Source organism: Macaca nemestrina, chromosome 16 (assembly GCF_043159975.1).
Source record: "Macaca nemestrina isolate mMacNem1 chromosome 16, mMacNem.hap1, whole genome shotgun sequence".
Classification (NCBI taxonomy): Eukaryota; Metazoa; Chordata; class Mammalia; order Primates; family Cercopithecidae; genus Macaca; species Macaca nemestrina.
The window spans coordinates 50,599,904-50,622,607 of NC_092140.1; positions in this window are offsets into that span (position 1 = coordinate 50,599,904).

The window sequence follows — 22,704 nt, forward strand, 5'->3', positions numbered from 1 at the left end:
GTGCCATTCCAAAATATTTGAGTGTGGCAAAGTAAAAAAATCAACCCATACAGTCTTACAATAAGACAGGCTTCTTGTATATATGTATAATCCTATTCTAATATTCAGAAAATCTGAAGAGTTTAGAAATATCTTTTTCTCTGTATATTGACTGATGCAAATGGAGACATTTATAGTGCTATAATAACCATAGCACATACAGATAAAATTTTAATATATTAATTACATCCCCAGCTCAACCTATCATTTGATTGTCATGATACATAATTTTTGCTATTGATCTACCAAAATACTAATTTATGCATTTTTTGCTTTTATGAAAAAAAGTTGGCCCAATTTCCTACTTTCAAATTTTGACATTATGATATCTATCCATCTATGCTAAATAAAGCTAGTAAAATCCTCTAATTTTGCTACCTAAGACATGGAACATACATGTGACACAAGGTAAGTCACCTAACTCCTTTCTACATATAAGAAAAGCAAGCGAGCTATAAAAATAGATTTAGTTTTTGGTATTGTCAATTTAGTAGACAGTGCCCTGATACTGCTCATTTCAGTCTAGTTGTTTCAATAACAGTAGCAAGTAGTAACAAGAGATAGCTTTTACCATTCCAGTTTCATTAAGGTACCAGGACACAGTAAAATGAGATGCCTATCATAGCACTTTAAGATGTATACTCTGATACTTCGTAAGTCAGTTAAGAGACTGGCTGAAACTATTTGTGATTTCTAAGTCAAGGAAAAATACTCAATAGAAGCAAATTAAACTTATAGAATACAGCAGGGCACAAGTGATGAAATTTTCCATGTATTAAGTGGACACTAAGCACATTAATTTTTAACAGAATGGGATTAAAAGTGTCTCATTCAAGAGGATTGCCTGTCATGGTGAAGTTTCTCCTACAAGAAGAGACTATATACTCTTCACAGGCAAGCATAAACCAAGGGGACTATGTTATCACCAGAGGGGGAGCTACCTGTTCCAAGGAAATCATCTCATAGGTCCCTGGATGCTCTGAGCAACCACTGAAAACAAGGTATCAAGGTCAGCTTATACTATTATAAAATAGTAATTAAGATTTTGTTTTTACTTACATCTTCCTCTGTATTAGTTTGTTCTCACACAGCTATAAAGAACTAATAAAGACTGGGTAACTTATAAGGAAAAGAGGTTTAACTGGCTCATAGTTGAACAGGTTATACAGGAAGCATGGCTGAGGAGGCCTTAGGAAATATACAATCATGGCGGAGAACTAAGGGGAAGCAGCGCATCTTCACATGACCAGTGCAGGAGGAAAAGAGAGAAGTGGGAGGTGCTACGCACTTTCTCATGAGAACTCACCCACTATCATGAGAACAGCTAGGGGGAAATCCAACCCCACGATCCAATCATGGCTCCTCCAACATCGGAGATGACAATTCAACATGAGATTTGGGAGGGGTCGCAGATCCAATCCTCATCTCCCTCCATATGTCAACCTGGAGGAGACAAAGACAGAATAAAAGCTAGGGGTGGGAAGAGAAAGAACCGTAAGTGTACATCACCTTCTTTCCCATTGCAGGTTTCTTAGTCAGATGCAAGCATGAGCCAACCAAAGGGAAAATGCTGTAAACTGAGTGTGCCGTTAAAGTTTTTTTCTCAAATTTAGCTTAAAGTGGTTACTTCAATATGTACTTAAAAGTAAAGTCAAGTATGTGAAATTTAGTCAAGATATCAACCATGGGTAGAAAAGAAGGGGAAGAGGAAAAAAAAAAGTTGTAGGTTCAAAGAACAAAGGTGGCAGGAAAAAGGAAGGCAGTTTGTTGTTTACCAGTAAGGGATCCATCTCATTAAACAGACTAGTTACAAATAAATGTAGACTTACTATTTTTCTAATATGAAGATTTGTACATGGCAAATATGAAAATAAACTGAGATTATAATTTTTCTGACATTTTAAAAATATACTAAAGGGTATGATTATTTCCTATTTCAATTTAACGGAAGACGTGACTAAATAATTAAATGCTTTATAAGAAAGTACACTTAAAAATCAGAATATATTTATTTTAACAAGTAGATTCAAAATAAACATGTTGATTCTTTAAAATCTTTTATGGTCAAGAAAACATAAATGTTTTATTATAATAAATAAAAAAAATTTTTTTTCAGAAAAGCCTTCTACAGATGAGAACTTTTTTTTTTAATTGTACTTTAAGTTCTATGGTACATGTACACAACGTGCAGGTTTGTTACATACGCAACTTGTGCAGTGTTGCTGTGCTGCATCCGTCAACTCATCAGCACCCATCAACTCCTCATTTACATCAGGTATAACTCCCAATATCATCCCTCTCCCCGCCCCCCTCCCCATAATAGGCCCTGGTGTGTGATGTTCCTCTTCCAGAGTCCAAGTTATCTCATTGTTCAATTCCCACCTATGAGTGAGAACATGCGGTGTTTGGTTTTCTGTTCTTGTGATAGTTTCCTGAGAATGATGGTTTCCAGCTGCATCCATGTCCCTATAAAGGACACGAACTCATTCTTTTTTATGGCTGCATAGTATTCCATGGTGTATATGTGCCACATTTTCTTAATCCAGTCTGTCACTGATGGAAATTTGGGTTGATTTCAAGTCTTTGCTATTGTGAATAGTGCCACAATAAACATACGTGTGCATGTCTCTTTATAGCAGCATGATTTATAATCCTTTGAGTATATACCCAGTAATGGGATGGCTGGGTCATATGGTACTTCTAGTTCTAGATCCTTGAGGAATCGCCATACTGTTCTCCACAATGGTTGAACTAATTTACAATCCCACCAACAGTGTAAAAGTGTTCCTATTTCTCCACATCCTCTCCAGCACCTGTTGTTTCCTGACTTTGTAATGATTGCCATTCTAACTGGTGTGAGATGGCATCTCATTGTGGTTTTGATTTGCATTTCTCTGATGACCAGTGATGATGAGCATTTTTTCATGTGTCTGTTGGCTGTATGAATGTCTTCTTTTGAGAAATGTCTGTTTATATCCTTTGCCCACTTTTTTGATGGGGTTGTTTGCTTTTTTCTTGTAAATTTGTTTGAGTTCTTTGTAGGTTCTGGATATTAGCCCTTTGTCAGATGAGTAGTTTGCGAAAATTTTCTCCCATTCTGTAGGTTGCCTGTTCACTCTGATGGTAGTTTCTTTTGCTGTGCAGAAGCTCTTTAGTTTAATTAGATCCCATTTGTCAATTTTGTCTTTTGTTGCTGTTGCTTTTGGTGTTTTAGACATGAAGTCCTTGCCCATGCCTATGTTCTGAATGATATTACCTAGGTTTTCTTCTAGGGTTTTTATGGTTTTAGGTCTAACATTTACGTCTCTAATCCATCTTGAATTAATTTTCATATAAGGAATAAGGAAAAGATCCAGTTTCAGCTTTCTACTTATGGCTAGCCATTTTTCCAGGCACCATTCATTAAATAGGGAATCCTTTCCCCATTTCTTGTTTTTCTCAGGTTTGTCAAAGATCAGATGGCTGTAGATGTGTGGTATTATTTCTGAGGACTCTGTTCTGTTCCATTGGTCTATATCTCTGTTTTGGGACCAGTACCATGCTGTTTTGGTTACTGTAGCCTTGTAGTATAGTTTGAAGTCAGGTAGCATGATGCCTCCAGCTTTGTTCTTTTGACTTAGGATTGTCTTGGCAATGCGGGCTCTTTTTTCGTTCCATATGAACTTTAAAGCAGTTTTTTCCAGTTCTGTGAAGAAACTCATTGGTAGCTTGATAACGATGGCATTGAATCTATAAATTACCTGGGCAGTATGGCCATTTTCACGATATTGATTCTTCCTATCCATTAGCATGGTATGTTCTTCCATTTGTTTGTGTCCTCTTTTATTTCACCGAGCAGTGGTTTGTAGTTCTCCTTGAAGAGGTCCTTTACATCCCTTGTAAGTTGGATTCCTAGGTATTTTATTCTCTTTGAAGCAATTGTGAATGGAAGTTCATTCCTGATTTGGCTCTCTGTTTGTCTGTTACTGGTGTATAAGAATGCTTGTGATTTTTGCACTTTGATTTTGTATCCTGAGACTTTGCTGAAGTTGCTTATCAGCTTAAGGAGATTTTGTGCTGAGACAATGGGGTTTTCTAAATATACAATCATGTCATCTGCAAACAGAGACAATTTGACTTCTTCTTTTCCTAACTGACTACCCTTGATTTCTTTCTCTTCCTGATTGCCCTAGCCAGAACTTCCAACACTATGTTGAATAGGAGTGGTGAGAGAGGGCATCCCTGCCTGTGCCAGTTTTCAAAGGGAATTTTTCCAGTTTTTGCCCATTCAGTATGATATTGGCTGTGGGTTTGTCATAAATAGCTCTTATGATTTTGAGATACGTTCCATCAATACCGAATTTATTGAGCGTTTTTAGCATGAAGGGCTGTTGAATTTTGTCAAAGGCCTTTTCTGCATCTATTGAGATAGTCATGTGGTTTTTGTCTTTGGTTCTGTTTAGATGCTGGATTACGTTTATTGATTTGCATATGTTGAACCATCCTTTCATCCCAGGGATAAAGCCCACTTGATCATGGTGGATAAGTTTTTGATATGCTGCTGGATTTGGTTTGCCAGTATTTTATTGAGGATATTTGCATCATTGTTCATCAAGGATATTGGCCTAAAATTCTCTTTTTTTGTTGTGTCTCTGCCAGGCTTTGGTATCAGGATGATGTTGGCCTCATAAAATGAGTTAGGGAGGATTCCCTCTTTTTCTATTGATTGGAATAGTTTCAGAAGGAATAGTACCAGCTCCTCCTTGTACCTCCATAGAATTCGGCTGTGAATCCATCTGGTCCTGGACTTTTTTTGGTTGGTAGGCTATTAATTATCGCCTCAATTTCAGAGCCTGCTATTGGTCTATTCAGGGATTCAACTTCTTCCTGGTTTAGTCTTGGGAGAGTGTAAGTGTCCAGGAAATTATCCCTTTCTTCTAGGGTTCCAGTTTATTTGCGTAGAGGTGTTTATAGTATTCTCTGATGGTAGTTTGTGTTTCTGTGGGGTCAGTGGTGATATCCCCTTTATCATTTTTTATTTCATCTATTTGATTCTTCTCTATTTTCTTCTTTATTAGTCTTGCTAGCGTTTTATCAATTTTGTTGATCTTTTCAAAAACCCAGCTCCTGGATACATTGATTTTTTGGAGGGTTTTTTGTTTCTCTGTCTCCTTCAGTTCTGCTCTGATCTTAGTTATTTCTTGCCTGCTGCTAGCTTTTGAATGTGTTTGCTCTTGCTTCTCTAGTTCTTTTAGTTGTGATGTTAGAGTGTTAATTTTAGATCTTTCCAGTTTTCTCCTGTGGGCATTTAGTGCTATACATTTCCCTCTATGCACTGCTTTAAATGTGTCCCAGAGATTCTGGTATGTTGAATCTTGTTCTCATTGGTTTCAAAGAACATCTTTATATCTGCGTTCATTTTGTTATGTACCCAGTAGTCATTCAGGAGCAGGTTGTTCAGTTTCTATGTAGTTGAGCGGTTTTTATTGATTTTCTTAGTCCTGAGTTCTAATTTGATTGCACTGAGGTCTGAGAGACAGTTTGTTATAATTTCTGTTCTTGTACATTTGCTGAGGAGTGCTTTACTTCCAATTATGTGGTCAATTTTGGAATAAATGCGATGTGATCCTGAGAAGAATGTATATTCTGTTGATTTGTGGTGAAGAGTTCTGTAGATGTCTATTAGGTCTGCTTGCTGCAGAGATAAGTTCAATTCCTGTATATCCTTGTTAACTTTCTGTCTCATTGATCTGTCTAATGTTGACAATGGGGTGTTGAAGTCTCCCATTTTTATTGCATGGGAGTCTAAGTCTATTTGTAAGTCTCTAAGGACTTGCTTTATGAATCTGGGTGCTCCTGTATTGGGTGCATATATATTTAGGATAGTTAGCTTTTCCTGTTGAATTGATCCATTTACCATTATGTAATGGCCTTCTTTGTCTCTTTTGATCTTTGATGGTTTAAAGTCTGTTTTATCAGATACTAGGGTTGCAACCCCTGCTTTTTTTGGTTCTCCATTTGCTTGGCAGATCTTCCTCCATCCTTCTATTTTTAGCCTATGTGTGTCTCTGCATGTGAGATTGGTCTCCTGAATACAGCAGACTGATGGGTCTTGACTCCAATTTGCCAGTCTGTGTCTTTTAATTGGACCATTTAGTCCTTTTACATTTAAGGTTAATATTGTTACGTGTGAACTTGATCCTGTCATTGTGATATTAGCTGGTTATTTTGCTCGTTAGTTGATGCAGTTTCTTCCTAGCCTCGATGGTCTTTACATTTTGGCATGTTTTTGCAATGGCTGGTACCAGTTGTTCCTTTCCATGTTTAGTGCTTCCTTCAGGGTCTCTTGTAGGGCAGGCCTGGTGTTGGTAGAATCTCTAAGCATTTGCTTGTCTGTAAAGGATTTTATTTCTCCTTCATTGATGAAACTTTGTTTGGCTGGATATGAAATTCTGGGTTGAAAATTCTTTTCTTTAAGAATGTTGAATATTGGCCCCCACTCTCTTCTGGCTTGGAGAGTTTCTGCCGAGAGATCTGCTGTTAGTCTGATGGGCTTCCCTTTGTGGGTAACCCGACCTTTCTCTCTGGTTGCCCTTAACATTTTTTCCTTCATTTCAACTTTTGTGAATCTGACAATTATGTGTCTTGGAGTTGCTCTTCTCGAGGAGTATCTTTGTGGCATTCTCTGTATTTCCTGGATTTGAATGTTGGCCTGCCCTACTAGGTTGGGGAAGTTCTCCTGGATGATATCCTGAAGAGTGTTTTCCATCTTGGTTCCATTTTCCCCCTCACTTTCAGGCACACCAATCAGACATAGATTTGGTCTTTTCACATAATCCCATCTATCTTGGAGACTTTGTCATTTCTTTTTCCTTTTTTTTTTCTAGAGTTCTCTTCTCGCTTCATTTCATTCATTTGATATTCAATCATTGATACTCTTTCTTCCAGTTGATCAAGTCAGTTACTGTAGCTTGTGCATTTGCCACGTATTTCTCATGTCATGGTTTTTATCTCTGTCAGTTTGTTTATGGCCTTCTCTGCATTGATTTTTCTAGTTATCCATTCTTCCATTCTTTTTTCAAGATTTTTAGTTTCTTTATGCTGGGTACGTAATTCCTCCCTTAGCTCTGAGAAGTTTGATCGACCGAAGCCGCCTTCTGTCAATTTATCAAAATCATTCTCCATCCAGCTTTGATCTGTTGCTGGCGAAGAACTGTGTTCCTTTGGAGGGGGAGATGCGCTCTGATTTTTTGAATTTCCAGCTTTTCTGCCCTGCTTTTTCCCCATCTTTGTGGTTTTTACTGCCTTTGGTCTGTGATGCTGGTGATATACTGATGGGGTTTTGGTGTGGGTGTCTTTTCTGTTTGTTAGTTTTCCTTCTAACAGTCAGTACCCTCAGCTGTAGGTCTGTTGGAGATTGCCTGAGGTCCACTCCAGACCCTGTTTGCCTGGGTATCAGCAGTGGAGACTGCAAAAGATAGAATATTGCTGAACAGCGAGTGCTGCTGTCTGATTCTTGCCCTGGAAGCTTTGTCTCAGGGGTGTACCCCACCTTGTGAGGTGTGAGGTGTCGGTCTGCACCTAGTGGGGAATGTCCCCATGTTTGGCTACTCAGGGGTCAGGGACCCACTTGAGCAGGCAGTCTGTCCATTCTCAGATCTCAACCTCCATGCTGGGAGATCCACTGCTCTCTTCAAAGCTGTCAGACAGGGTCATTTGCATCTGCAGAGGTTTCTGCTGCTTTTTGTTTAGCTATGCCCTGTCCCCAGAGGTGGAGTCTACATAGACAGGCAGTCCTCCGCGAGCTGTGTTGGGCTCCACCCAGTTCAAGTTTCCCAGAGGCTTTGTTTTACCTACTTAAGTCTCAGCAATTGTGGGCGCCCCTCCCCCAGCCTCGCTGCTGCCTTTCTGTTAGATCTCAGACTCCTGTGCTAGCCATGAGGGAGGCTCCATGGGTGTGGGACCCTCCCGGCCAGGTGTGGGATATAATCTCCTGGTGTGCCATTTGCTAAGACCCTTGGTAAAGTGCAGTATTAGAGTGTGAGTTACCTGATTTTCCAGGTGTTGTGTGTCTCAGTTTCTAAAGGGATTCCTTTCTCCATTGTGCTTCCCAGGTGAGGTGATGCCTCACCCTGCTTCGGCTCTTGCTGGTCGGGCTGCACCACCTGACCAGCACCGATTGTCCGGCACTCCCCAGTGAAATGAACCCAGTACCTCAGTTGAAAATGCAGAAATCACCCATCTTCTTTGTCACTCGCGCTGGGAGCTGGAGGCTGCAGCTGTTCCTATTTGGCCATCTTGCTCCAGGAGTCCCTGAAAAGTTCTTTTTACAAAAGTTTTTGATTAACTATATTAAGAGAGACATATTGTTAAAAAAAAAAAAAAAGTACTTACTGTCCAATCTCACATCAATAAAGTACTACAAATTAGCAAGAGGAAAAAAAATAGATTGACAAAGGTAACCAACAACAACAACAACAACAAAATTACTTTTGCTGAAAATTTCTTGTCAAGTTGTTTGTCAAATTTCTTGTCAAATTGTTCTTGTCAAGTTTCTTTAAATATTTATTTTTGATCCCTCTTAATCCTAAAGACCTGTGGACATATGTAGAGAACTAATGAATTGAATGAACTTGGGTAGTTAGATCAGGTGTAAGAAAGTAGTTATAAAACAAATCAGCTCTGGGATGCTAATGTGCAGCATGGTGGCTATAGATAATGATAATGTACTCTTTACTTGACATTTGATAGGAGAACAGTTAAGTACCTTCCCTCATGCAAACACACATTTACACAAATAATAATGAGTAGTAACAGATATGTTGATTTGAATGTGACAATCATTACACAATACATATGTATATGCACCAAATCATCTTGCTGTGCATTTTGAATGTATACAACTTTGATTTTTTAATTATTTTTTAAAATGAGAAAGTTGAGCCCAAGATGAAGGCCAATAATCTTTACCAATATGAAAGCAATGAGAGAAAAACCCTAAAGGGTTCAGGAGGATGGTAAATATTTACCTTGTTCTCAAATCACTCACTTACCATAAGGCACCAAGAGAAAATCCTGATTCTGAGTGTTTTGTCTGAAATGAAGAAAAATTATAATAATATGACAATAATGATTTTATAAGTATATACATATATGGATGAATGTATTATTATTGGGAAATGAAATAAATTGTCAGGAAAAATTCAACAATTTCAATAATTACATGTGATCATGAAATTATACACAACTAGTAATTAGTAGTATATTTCCTATAAAATATTTGTTGTTTAGATTTGTAAATTGTCTTGTCATTTTTTTTCTCTTTAAAGCTCAAATCCAAACCACAAGTAAACAGAAAATTTAGGAATACAACTAGAAATAATTCAAGAATTTGCTTTACTTTCTTGTAGCCACATAATTAGTTTCAGTGAAAACTTTTATTTTCTCAAACACGATTTACCTTAAGCAAAACATTGAGAACAGAGTTTGTCATATCAGTAATCTAGTGGCCAGTTCTATGGGTCCTTATTTTTTATAATGCTTTTAAATAAATAAATGTTTCATAGCGATGTTTAATTTATCTTTATGAACAAGAAAAATGAATAATTTGCCCAGGGTTGAAAAATGCAAGAGGCAGAAAGCCACTGGTTACATTACATATATTTAACAATTATTATTTAATGTTGCTTGTCTTGACGTATTTGCTAAGTCATATCGACTGTTAAATTAAATTAAATTTGGCCTAAAGATGCCTCTGTATGTAGTGAACTATAACCTAACTTAGTATGTAACAAACTGCAAGTGAGCTTGGGAATATATTCTTTTAACAAGTAACCAGCTGCTAAATTTTCAGCCAATCAGAGCTTTCAGCTAATCACAGGCTGCAAACTGGAAACAAGTTCAAGTACATTCTGAGTTGTAGCCAATCAAGCTGTTTTTGTATGTCACTTATTTCTTTTTCCTCTCTTTATAAATACTGCTTGCCCACTTGCTGGGTGAAGTTCTGTGAACCTTTACTCCTTCAGGGTGCTGCCCAGTTTGTAAATTTTTTCTTTGCTCAAATAAATTCTGCTAAATTGAATTTATCTAAAACATTTCCTTCAACACAACTATAACGAGAAAAATGTCATGTCAGTTTATTAACTTATAATTAGAAGAAAAGAAGGTAAAATTTGCATTGCTCAAAGCAAAATGTCACCAATATCATAAACAAAAGGCAGAATTCTCAACATGGACAATCAAGTACTGAACAATAGAATGTTCTATTGGGTTAAATATAAATAAATATAATCCTAATTTCCTGCAGACCCTAAGCATTTTAGGATGCATTATTTATGTGTCTTCTCATTGTCATTGTATTGAGTATGAGAAAAATGAGTGGAGAAAATTATTTAATTGTACTTGTTATAGTAGTGAACCAAGCTTGATTTCATTGAACAGTGTTGCAGCTGTAAAGTTTCCTGAAAATAAAATAATGAAAAAATTCATTTATCATATAACACTGGCTCAATTTATAAGTTAAATATATTGATATAATTTAATGTGGTTTTATATAAAGTTAATTTAGCAAATAGGAACAAACAAAAGACAACCAATATGAACTGTGTGTGAAAAGCAAGTTGTAAAGTAATATGTATAATATGATTTCATTACTATAAAAAATACACAGACATATGTTTTAGTACAGAAAGACTTGTTACCACATAGGAAGAGAAGGTGTGGGAATTTAGGAAGTTTTATTTTTATTGCTTTGTAATTTTTTAATTACAATGAATCGACTATATTTTGAATTTCTTTTAAAAAATGCAAATCTTCTAACGGTGTTGAAAAATTAGATATTCACAGTTCTCAAATGAAGTTAGATACAGATCTTAAACTATGCATAAAAATTAGCCCAAGGTTTGTAATAAAACTAAATGTAAACCCCAATAAAAATCTAGGAAAATAAAAGCAAATTTTGTTGCAATCTTGGGTAATAAAACTATTTCTTAGATACAGATCTGTAAACATGATCCATTAAAGGCACTCAGACCATTTATGCCTAGTGTGCCATTACTGGAATGCTAAGTGTATGGGAGTTACTTATAGCCTACTTCTAAAAGTCATCGCCATGGTCTATTTTTCAAATTCAAAAAATTGCACCCTCAAGCAAAAAAGGGTTAAAAAACTGAAAACTATTAGCTACAAGTTGGCAATTGTTCTTCAAAAAAGATATTAAATCTATTTGCATAAAAAAGAAATGAAAAGTTTTATGCTGATATATGAACAACAAATGAAAGCGTGTATATTATTTTGAAAACAGAAAAATGGAGAACATTTTTGTAAAATAAATAGGTGAATCAAAAGACAAAATATAAAAAGCATTTGCCATAATTATCACTATAAGTTAAAGAAAAACACTTGATGGATATTTAAGAAGATAAACTTATACAGAATTTGCCATAAGAAAATTAACAGTTACCACTGCTTTTGGAAGGATTCAAGCAAAATAGCAACAAAAAAAATAAGGAACGGTAAAAATAACAATGGCAAACTCTTATAAATGAGTATACTTAGCTGCCTGAAGTTACAGAATGCTCAATAAGATGTGGCTATCATTTGGCTTTTAATGTTAATTTTAATATCATTTTATATGTTACTAAAATCACTTACTTTGATATCTGGCCACATCCCCAGCTACACAGAAGGTGGTGGCAGATGCAAGACTTAATTTAGCTAAGCTCTTCTGCCCCCAATTCAGGCCATCTTTCCTTTGATGGCCTCTCCATTTCCAGGTGCTGCCTCTCCACTTCTCCACTATGGGAAGACTCTTTTCAAGTCTCCCCATTAGAAGAATGGCCAGTGGATTGTGGTGACTGGACACTGTGGAAAAGATTCCAGAATTCATCTGGGACCTTGAGGAAGCAGCTCTGAAATAATCATTTGATGATATCTGGCTCAGTCTGGGCTGGGGCTCTGTGCTATGAGTGTTGTGGGTGTTTTGTCATTGCCCCAGTGACTGTACAGAGCTTAGTCTGGTAATACTGAGAATACTCAAGAAAGTTTATGGTACTCTCACTCTTTTGCCACCTTTTCAAAGTCTCTAGGGAAAATAAGGTAGGTAGAGAGAGTGAGAGATAGAGCAGACACACCGAGAGAGAAGTAGAATAGAAACAAAAACAGAATGAGAAAACTTTTATTTGTTGGTAGAAACTCCACCATCTAAAAGAGTAAAGAAATTGAGGATCTCAAAATTCCTTGAAGCTTTTTTATTTTAGAGTAAAGGTCAAATTTAACCACATTTTTAGGTGTAGAAGTCAGATTTTGCAGTCAGATACACCTAGCTCAGAGGTTCTTATGTTTTAGTAATTATTAGTTATCCAACAAAATATTTCTTAATGTTGTTTTGCTTCTGTTATTGTACCTAAATATATGTATCTCACAGAGTTGTATTGAGAATGAAGGGAGACTATTAGGCCCATATTATACAATGTTGTTTTTCATCTTTCTTTTCTTGAAAAAATTTTTCATTTACAGGATTTCGACAGATTCAGAAAGCCTTCTGGTGTCTTATTCTGCACCACGGGGATTTCAGAAGAACATTTAACAGGGATGAAAAATTGGACCAGCATTCAGTTACAACTTTTCCTGAATACATTTATATTTAAGGTGTTCATTTTTGTAAATAGCATCAACATTGAATGCACTTTATAAACATATTATTTTATAAAAAAAGTAGCAAACTAGCCATAAACAGAAACTGAGTTGGAGATTGGAGATGGTGTGTTTTCACACAGCTAAGATAGTAATGTGATTTATTAAAAGGTTAGAATTGATAATTATTCATCATTTCATGAGTTTTGCTATCTGATCACATTTGATTAAGTACTGCTGAGATATATACATATACACACACACACACACACACACACACACACACACACAGAGACATACACACAGCCAGATGATAGAGATGGGAAGTCAAATACAGATCAAATCTGTTTGCCTAATAGACATATTTATCTTCATCAATGTCAAATTTTACTCTTTTCTCCAGTGAACTGATAATTATATCATTACTTGCTTTTAAATTTGAAAGATAATCTATTTGGCTTCTATATCTGGTAATTTCTGCCATGGAAATAGATGGAGACAGTCTTGTAGATTTATCATCATAGCCATAAGAGATATTACTGCACAACTTTTGTTCACTGAGGAGACTTGAGGATATTTGGCAGTACATTGACATTCAAAGGCACGGTCATGGAGGATTAAAGCATGCTTGCTAATTCTTCCTATTATGATTAATGCAGAAAGTCTTTTTGTTTGCATAAACTTATTAAAAGGAATTCTAAATTGACTTTTCATCAGCTTAGCAAGTACCTATTTTACAATTCTATTGACACCAAAAGTATACTAATATCTCAGAGACCTGGGATCTACTTATGTACCATTCCATATTGCTTCAATGCTCTAAAATAGTTCAGAGCTAAGAAAATAACATAGGTTAATAGTAATATATAGTTAAATGATAAAATGATACATTACATTTTACTTATATTTCATGAGATTGAACAAGTATGATTATAAAGTTATTCACATGTTACCATAATTATGACTTTGTGAGTTGGAATAAGTCAATAGCATCTTAAAAATAAATATTAAAAATAAGTATGTTAAATCAATTAGTTAATTGTAAAATTGTCACATGTGTTGTCACTATATCCTATAAACATTGTTACAATTAATATAGAAAAAATTATATTGATGAGCTTGAGAATTATGTTTTATTATTATTGATAATTTATTTGACATTTCATTTACTTTCATCATAGCTTGGATTGTGACAATTTGTAATTCTTGTCAGTGTAAAATAAATGAGCCGTGAAAATGATTAAATAGATTTACATAATTGTATTAGGATTAATTTGGATGACATCAAATTTTGATACAATAGAAAATAAATCTGCTCCATTCTAGATCTAAATGTTGAATATTTCTGGGGTACAGTAAAATAATACAATGTTGCACAACCAATTGGAAGTAAAAATGCTATATTCATTTTCATAGAAAACTCATATTGTGTTTACCCAAATTAATATAAAAGATGTAATTTTTCAAGCATTCTCTTTATTTGTGCCAATCTCAAAACTTATTAAGAAGACATCTCAAACAATTCTGTGAAATACAAAATTTGAGAGAAATATGCTTTAAGAGACTATAAACCAAACTCTTAGTTTAACTGATCTTCAATGACAGGATAAAATGTAGGCAAAAGCTCTGCTTTAGGTGATCAATGTCTACCAATTTATTTAGTTTTACACACAAGCTATGGGATCTACTCATAATCATATAACAAGTTAAATATCAATGAATACATTAATTAGTTTGCACTGTTTTTCAAGTAATTAGATTCTTTAAAGACTGTGATATTCAATTTTGACTATATTTAAAGGGATTTGGGTAAAGTAGAAAGGGTACAGTGAGAATGAGGCAGGAGCCAGAATTCAACTCTAGAGTTGGGGCTCAGACACTGGACCAAATTGAGGACTAGCTAATACAGGTACAGGAAAATCACTTCTCCATAAAATATGCTGAGCAGTGTGCCATGTCAGTTTACCATTGACATGGCAACAGCCAGATGTTACCAACCCTTTCCATGGCAACCCAACAACGCAGAAGTTACCACCCTCATCCTAGAAATTTCTACATAAACCTCCCCTTAATTTACATAGAAGTGTAAGTGGGGATAAATATGACTACAGAACTGCCTCTGAACTGCAACTCTGGGCACATAGCCTATGGAGAGCTCTGCTCCGCCAGGACAAGTAGTACTTCTGCTGCTGCACTGCCTCTTCAGTAAAAGTTGCTGTTCAACGCCGCCGGCTCACCCTTGAATTATTTCCCCGGCAAAGCCAAGAATCCTCTTGAACTAAGCCCCAATTTGACGGCTTGCCTGTCCTGCATCAATAATAAAAATTATACAGGAAATTGAGATTTTTACTTCTAGTTATAATTAAATCAATTCCTATCGGACTGATTCTCATACAAAAAAAAATATGAACATATAATAAAAAGTAGCTCCTGGAAAAGCGCTAATGTGAAAGAAACAGATAAAATCTCATGGAAATGGAGACTTAGATTAAGGAAACTGCATAAACGGTGTTTCTATTTTCATGACTTTTAGAGTGGCCGAAGAGCAGTTGGCCCACTGTATTAACAGAGTAAGTGGTAAAGCACACCAACTTTCTAGCCAAGAGTTCCAGATGCTGAAGCCAGGAAAGATATTAAAAAGAGAGGAAAGGGCCAGAAAGGAGATCCCAAATTCTAACTGTTCACAATCCTGATTGAACCCTGAATTTTTCATGTGGAGAAGAAACCCAAAGCAGCTAAGACAAAAATGAAGAGCTCTGAACTGAGACCACAGATATCACGCAATGAATTGTATTTACAGTTGGAATCAGAACAAAATAACTGCTGACTAAAGCAAACAATATTGATTTGACAAAAACAACAGAATCCAAATTCTGCACAATGTAACATTTATAATGTCTACAACACAATATGATTTATCCTAATATCGACCATGAAGAAAAGGTATGAAGTTTTCAAGTGAAAAGAAAATCAACTAAGACAGTTCCTGACATAATTCAAATGTCAAAATTATTAGATATGGATTTTAAAGACAACCACCAATACTACTTCCAAAAAAAGTAAAATAGGATTTTCTTATGGAAATAATATAGACAACTTTGGTAGAGAAATAGAAATTTTTTTAAGGAATCAAAGGAATGCTTGTGGAAATTTAAAACTTGCAATATTTGTAATAAATATAATAACTGGGTGAATCAATAGAAACTATTCAGTGTGATAAACATTAATATGATAAAAAACAAAAAATGAATACAGCCTCTCAAACTGGTTGGTAATATTCAGTGATACAGAACCTATACATTTGGAGTAAACGTAGAGAAAAGAGGGAATGAAGAACGAAAACTAATTGAAGTAAAAATAGACAAAATGTTTACCAAATTTAATGGGAGACAACATGGACAGATATGAGATATTCAACAAACACTAAGCAGAACACGTACACACACACAAACACACACAAGAAAGCAAGACTCATATTAGCTATTGAAATTTCTAGATAAAGAGTAAATTATGAAAGCAGTAAAACAAAAATTAGAAATTATGTAAAATTGGGAATTTGATTAATGGTTACCTTATCAGAAACTAAGGAAGCCAGAATAGAATGAAACATCTTTAAACACTGTTAATCCAGAATTTTACAACATATGAAAATCTTGTAAAATTGAATTGATCCTATATTCTTTATCCTGGACTGAGTACTAAAAGTAAAATGTGCAGCATTATATCGTGGATTTAAAAATACACATCATATATACATATATACTGATATATACATATACATACACATATATTTATTATGTTATTTATCCACTATAGCATAAGCCATGTGGGTGATATTAACCGCATATTTGCAAGGTTCTACATTTTACATGGAATGATATAATAAGAACTGTAAAAAGACTTAGCAATTTAAGGGTATATATTGCAATCTTAGAAAAGACAATCCTCAAATGCAAAGAAATACATAGCTAAAGTGATCATTAAAATGTAAAATAAAATTTGTACAAAGTATTTAATATGGAAACTGTCTTCATTATCTTCCCATTTTTGTTTAAATTGAAAACTGATCTAAACATGAAGCTTATTTAAATGTTTAAATAATGTTAATATTCTGAAAACTAGGCACAGAGGGAAAAATCTACAAGGAATATATGTAAAATCAAACATAAAAGAAGATAAAATGCAAAGCAACCATATTCTTAACATATTATATTTAAAATATTGGATTAAACACTGTACATTAGAGGCAGAATTGTCAGAATAGGGAAGTGGGGCAAAATTTAAATATATTATACATAGAAGAGAATGTTTTTTAAATAGAAAGACACACATAGGTGAAAAATAAATAGAGAGAAAAACATATCATTCCAATACTAAGCAAAAATATTGGTAATATATGTAATATATATCTATATTAGGTATATATTAAGAAATCAAGTTAAAGACAAAAATTAAGAAGACCAAAGATAAAGAACATTTCATAATACATCATATCAGTTATAAATATTCTCAAATTTTAAATTGTTATAAAAACCTATAAGTTACTCAGGTATTCCAGAGAGAGAAAAAGAAAAAGTAAAAGGTATGAAAAGTCTATTTTAGGAAATAATTCAAGCAAGTTTCTTGTCATGGGAGAGATCTAGACATCTAGATACAAAAAGTTCAGAAAAAAATCCTGCAAGATGCATGCATTCATCATACTATCAAATTCAACATGAAGGAAAAAATAAAATAAAATCCAAGAGCAGAGAGAAGCATCAAATCACCTATAAAGAAAATCCTGCTAGACTAACAGCACAATTCTTAGAAGAAACTCTACAAGCCAGAAGAGATTGTTGGCCAATTTTTAGCCTCTTTAAAGAAAAAATACATAGCCAACTGAAAATTTTATAACTTGCCAAACTGAGCTTCATAAATGAAGGAGAAATAAAGAATTTTCTAGAAAACAAATGTTAAGAAAGTTTGTCACCACTGATCCTTCAAGAAATGCTCAAAGGAACTGTAAACATGGAAACAGAAAAATGACACTCACCATTGTAAAATGTGACAAAAATACAAAGCTTACAGATCCTATAAAGTTATTACACAATGGTGACTCCAAGGCAAGTAACTAATAACACTATGACTGAAACAAAACCTCACATATAAATATTAAATTACATTTAATGTAAATATTATTTACATTTTCTGTATTTTTATATTATTTATAATATAAATGTACATATAAATATATATTATAAATACTCTATATATAAATGAACAGAATATAAAGGTACATTACAAATATAAATGTAATATAAATGTATATTATTATATTGTTCACGTTAAATGTAAATAATCTAAATGCTCCACTTAAAAGTTACAGAGTGGTAAACTTGATAAAAACAAGACCAACCTCTGCTGACTATAAGAGATATGTCTACTGGCTAAAGATAGCTACAGACTCAAAATAAAAGGGTGGAAAAGACATATCACATAAATGGAGAACAAAAGTGGGCAAGAGTAGCTATTATCATATAAAGCAGACTTTAAACAAAGCAAATTTTAAACATGACAAAAAATATTGCATTATATTATGATAAAGGATTTAATACACCAATAAGATTTAACTGTCTGAAATATACATACCCCCAACACTGGAGCATCAAGATGTGTAAAATAAATACTACTATACCTAAGGAAATATATTGATAGTAATACAATACTAATGGGGATTTCATAACCCCATTGACATCACTAGACAGATTGCCAAGGTAGAAAATCAACAAGAAAATCTAGACTTAAACTGGGCTATAGACCAGATGAACCTTTTAGACATTACAGGGCATTCTCTCCAACAATTACAAAATATACATTCTTTTCATCCCCACATGGAACATCCTCTAAAATCAACCATATGCTTCATCATAAATCAAGTATTAATACATTTTTTAAAAATAAAAATCATGTCAAGTATCTGCTAAAACCACAGCGGAATGAAATTAGAAATCAACACCAAGAAGAATTCTGAAACCAGCACAAGTACATGGAAGCTAAACAACTTGCTCTTGAATGATCTTTAGGTAAACAAGTAAATTAAGGTAAAAAATTAAAAAAACAAAACTTGAACAAATGAGAGGAGAGACACAACATATCAAAACCTCTGGAGTACAGTGAAAGCAGTGCTAAGAGGAAAGTTTACAGTGTTAAATGCCCAGGTCAGAAAGAGAGATCTCAAATTACCAACCTATAATCAAACCTTAAGGTCCCAGAAATACAAGAACAATCTGAACTCAAAGTTAGCAGGAGAAAAGAAGTAACAAAGATATCAGAGAAAAGAACTAGACGAGAAGAAGGCCTCCCAAAATAATTAATTAATGAAAAGTTGGTTCTTTGAAAGTATAAAATAATTGGAAATACAATCATATATAAGAAAAGGGATATTACAGCTGATAACCATGGAAAACAAGAGATCATCAAAGATTACTGTGAACACCTTTATGCACAAAAATTAGAATGACTAGAAAAATGGATGACTTCCTTGAAACATTCAAGGTCCTGAGATTGAACCAGGAAGAAAAGAAGTCCTGAAGAGACCAGTAAAGAGTAATACAATTTAACAACAACAAAAAACTTCCAACAAAGAAAAGCCCAGTGGCACAGATTCACAGTGAAATTTTACCAGATGTATAAAGTAGAGGTGGTTGCAATTATTACAGAAAATTGAGGAGAAGGGATTCCTCCTTAATTCATTTTATGAAACCATGATTACCCTGATACCAAAATTAGGCAAGGACACAACAATAACCAAAAGAACACTACAGGCCAATACCCCTGATGATCGTAGATGAAAAATCATCAATAAAACTCTGATAAGCTGAATCCAACAGCACATCAAAAATACAATTCATCACAATCAGGCAAATTTTATTCCAGTAATGCAAGGATGGTTCAACATCTGCAAATCAGTAACTGTGATTCATCACACAAAAACCATATTATCATATCAATAGATGCAGAAAAGATATTTGATGAAATCCAGCATTCTTTTTTAATAAAACAACCCTCAACAAACTATGCATCAAAGGAACATACCTCATAGTAATAAGATGAAGTCGAACTGTTGCTGTTCTCTGATGATAGGATCTTATACCTAGAAACCCTAAATACTCATCCAATAAGCTCCTATTTCTTATAAATGAATTCGTTAAAGTTTCAGGACACATAATTAATGTGCATACATCAGTAGCTCTGCTGTACACCAATGAATACTAAGCTGAGAATCAAATAAAATACTCATTTCCTTTACAACAGCTGCAAATACTACTACTACTACTACTACTAATAAAATACTTACAAATATACTTAACAAAAGAGGTGAAAGATCACTACAAGGAAACCATAAAACTCTGATGAAAGAAATCATAGATGACACAAACAAATGAAAAAATATCCTATGCTTATGGGAACTGAATACATTTATATTCGTAGTGTTGATTGAAAGAATTATATAGTGTTGATTGAAAGAATCTTTCATTAGAAATTGAACTCAAATTGAACTTAGCAGCATACAATTTGATGTCGAGTTTAAGAGTAGTTTCAGTGAAGGTGTGGACTGACAGGCTGACTAGGAAAGATTGCAGAAAGGACAAACAGGAAAGAAGTGGTGATAGTAATGCAGACAATTCTTCTGAAGATATTTGCTATTATATTCATGCATTGTATGTGTCATAAAAATCAAATACACAGTATATATATAAAACGTTATAGTTACAGTCAGGATGTTTTAATATATTTAGTGCTGTAATTTAAACTCTGATAATTTGATAGGTAAGATAACATTTCATTTTACTTAAAGTATTGTCTATTTGTAATTGTGATAAAATACGTAATACAAATTTTGCCATCTTAGCCATTTTTAAGTCTACAGTTCAGTAGTGTTAAGGGTACTCACACTGTTGTGCAATCTATAGAATTTTTTCATCTTGCAAAGCTGAAACTGTGTACCCATTAAACAATTCCTCATCAATCAAAAAAAAAAAAAAAAAAGAAAGAATCTTTCATTGATTGAAAGAATCAATGTCATTAAAATTGCCTTACTGCTCAAATCAATCTACAGATTCAACACAATCCTTATTAAATTACCAATGTTATTTTTCACACAATTAGCAAAAAAGAAAAAAATCCTAAATTTCATATGGGACTACAAACAACATATCCCCAATAGTCAAAAGAATCTTAACCAAAATAAAAAATAAAAAATAAAAATAAAAAAGCCTCCTAACTTCAAATTATACTCCAAGGCTACATTAACTAAAACCAAATGGTACTGGTACAAAAATAGTAACTAACACAGATTAAGGAAAGAGAAGAGAGAACCTACATATAAAGCCACATAAATATATTGAACTGATCCTCGACAAAGTTTGACAAAAGGAAACAATAGAGAAAAATACCTTGTTCAATAAATGGTGCTGAGAAAATTGGCTAGCCATATGTAGAAGAATGAAACTGGACCTCTATCGTTCACTGTTTACAACAATTAACGGATGCAGTATTAAAAACTTAAACATAAGACCAGAAATTATAGAAATCCTAAAAGAAAATCTCAGAAAATGTTGGTACAGTGTCTAATATTTATAATCCCAGCACTTTGGGAGATTGAAGTGGGAGAACTGCTTGAGCAAATGAGTTTGAGACCAGCCTGGATAAAATGGTAAGCCCCTGACCCTACAAAATGTAAAAAAGAATTAAAAAAAAAAAATAGCTGGGCATGGTGGTGCACACCTATAGTCCCAGCTAATTGGGACGCTGAACTTGGAGCATCATTTAAGTCCAAAAGTTAGCTGTTGCAGTGGGATATCATCATGTCATTGCACTCCAGCCTAGGTGACACAGTGAGACCCTGTCTGTATTTGAAAATGGAAGGAAAAAAGAATAAGAAAGATTCTTCTGGACATTGGCCTGGCCAAAGAATTTATGGTGAAGACCCCAAGACAAACACAACAAAAACAATAATAGAGGAATTGAACTTAAATAATTAAAAAGCTTCTGCACAGCAAAATAAATAATTAAAAGAATTAACAGACAATCTACAGACTGGGAGAAAGTATTGGCAGATTATGCCTCTGACAAAAAAAAAAAAAAAAGAAAGAAAGAAAGAAAGAAACTGATATCCACAATCTACATGTGAGTCAAGATAGTTCAACAATTAAAAAAAAAAAAATTAAAACCTGGGCAAAGAACATGAAAGGACATTCAACAAAAGATAAAATACAAGTAAGCATCTAACAAATATATGAAGAAATTCTTAACTCACTAATCATCAGAGAAATACAAATTAAAACCACAATAAAGTATCATCTTACTGCAATCAGAATGGCTTTTATTAAAAAGTAAAGAAACAACAGATGTTAGCATAGATGCAGAGAAAAAGGAATGCTTCTTCATTTTTAAATTTTTACTTCTTTTATTCATTTATTTTTTTGAGATGGAGTCTGGCTCTGTCGCCCAGGCTGGAGTGCAGTGGCGGGATCTCCGCTCACTGCAAGCTCTGCCTCCTGGGTTCACGCCATTCTCCTGCCTCAGTCTCCCAAGTAGCTGGGATTACAGGCGCCCGCCACTACGCCCGGCTAATTTTTTGTATTTTTAGTAGGGACGGGGTTTCACCATGTTAGCCATAATGGTCTCCATCTCCTGATCTCTTGATCCGCCCGCCTCAACGTCCCAAAGTGCTGGAATTACAGGCTCGTGAGCCACCGCGCCTGGTGCTTCTGCATTGTTGATGGGAGTGTCAATTAGTTGAACCTCTACACAAAACAGTGTGATGATTTCTCAAAAAAACTGAAAATAGAACTTCCACTCAACCCAGCAGTCCCACTGGATCTTTACCCACCCCCCAAAAAAAGAAATTAGAACAAAAATACAACTGTACTTATATGCTCATTGCAGCACTATTCACAATACCAATGTCAGGAAGTCAACCTAAGTATCCATCAGCGGTTGACTGGATAAAGAAAATGTGGTATGTAAACACCTTGGAATATTATACAGCAACAAAAAAGAATAAAACTA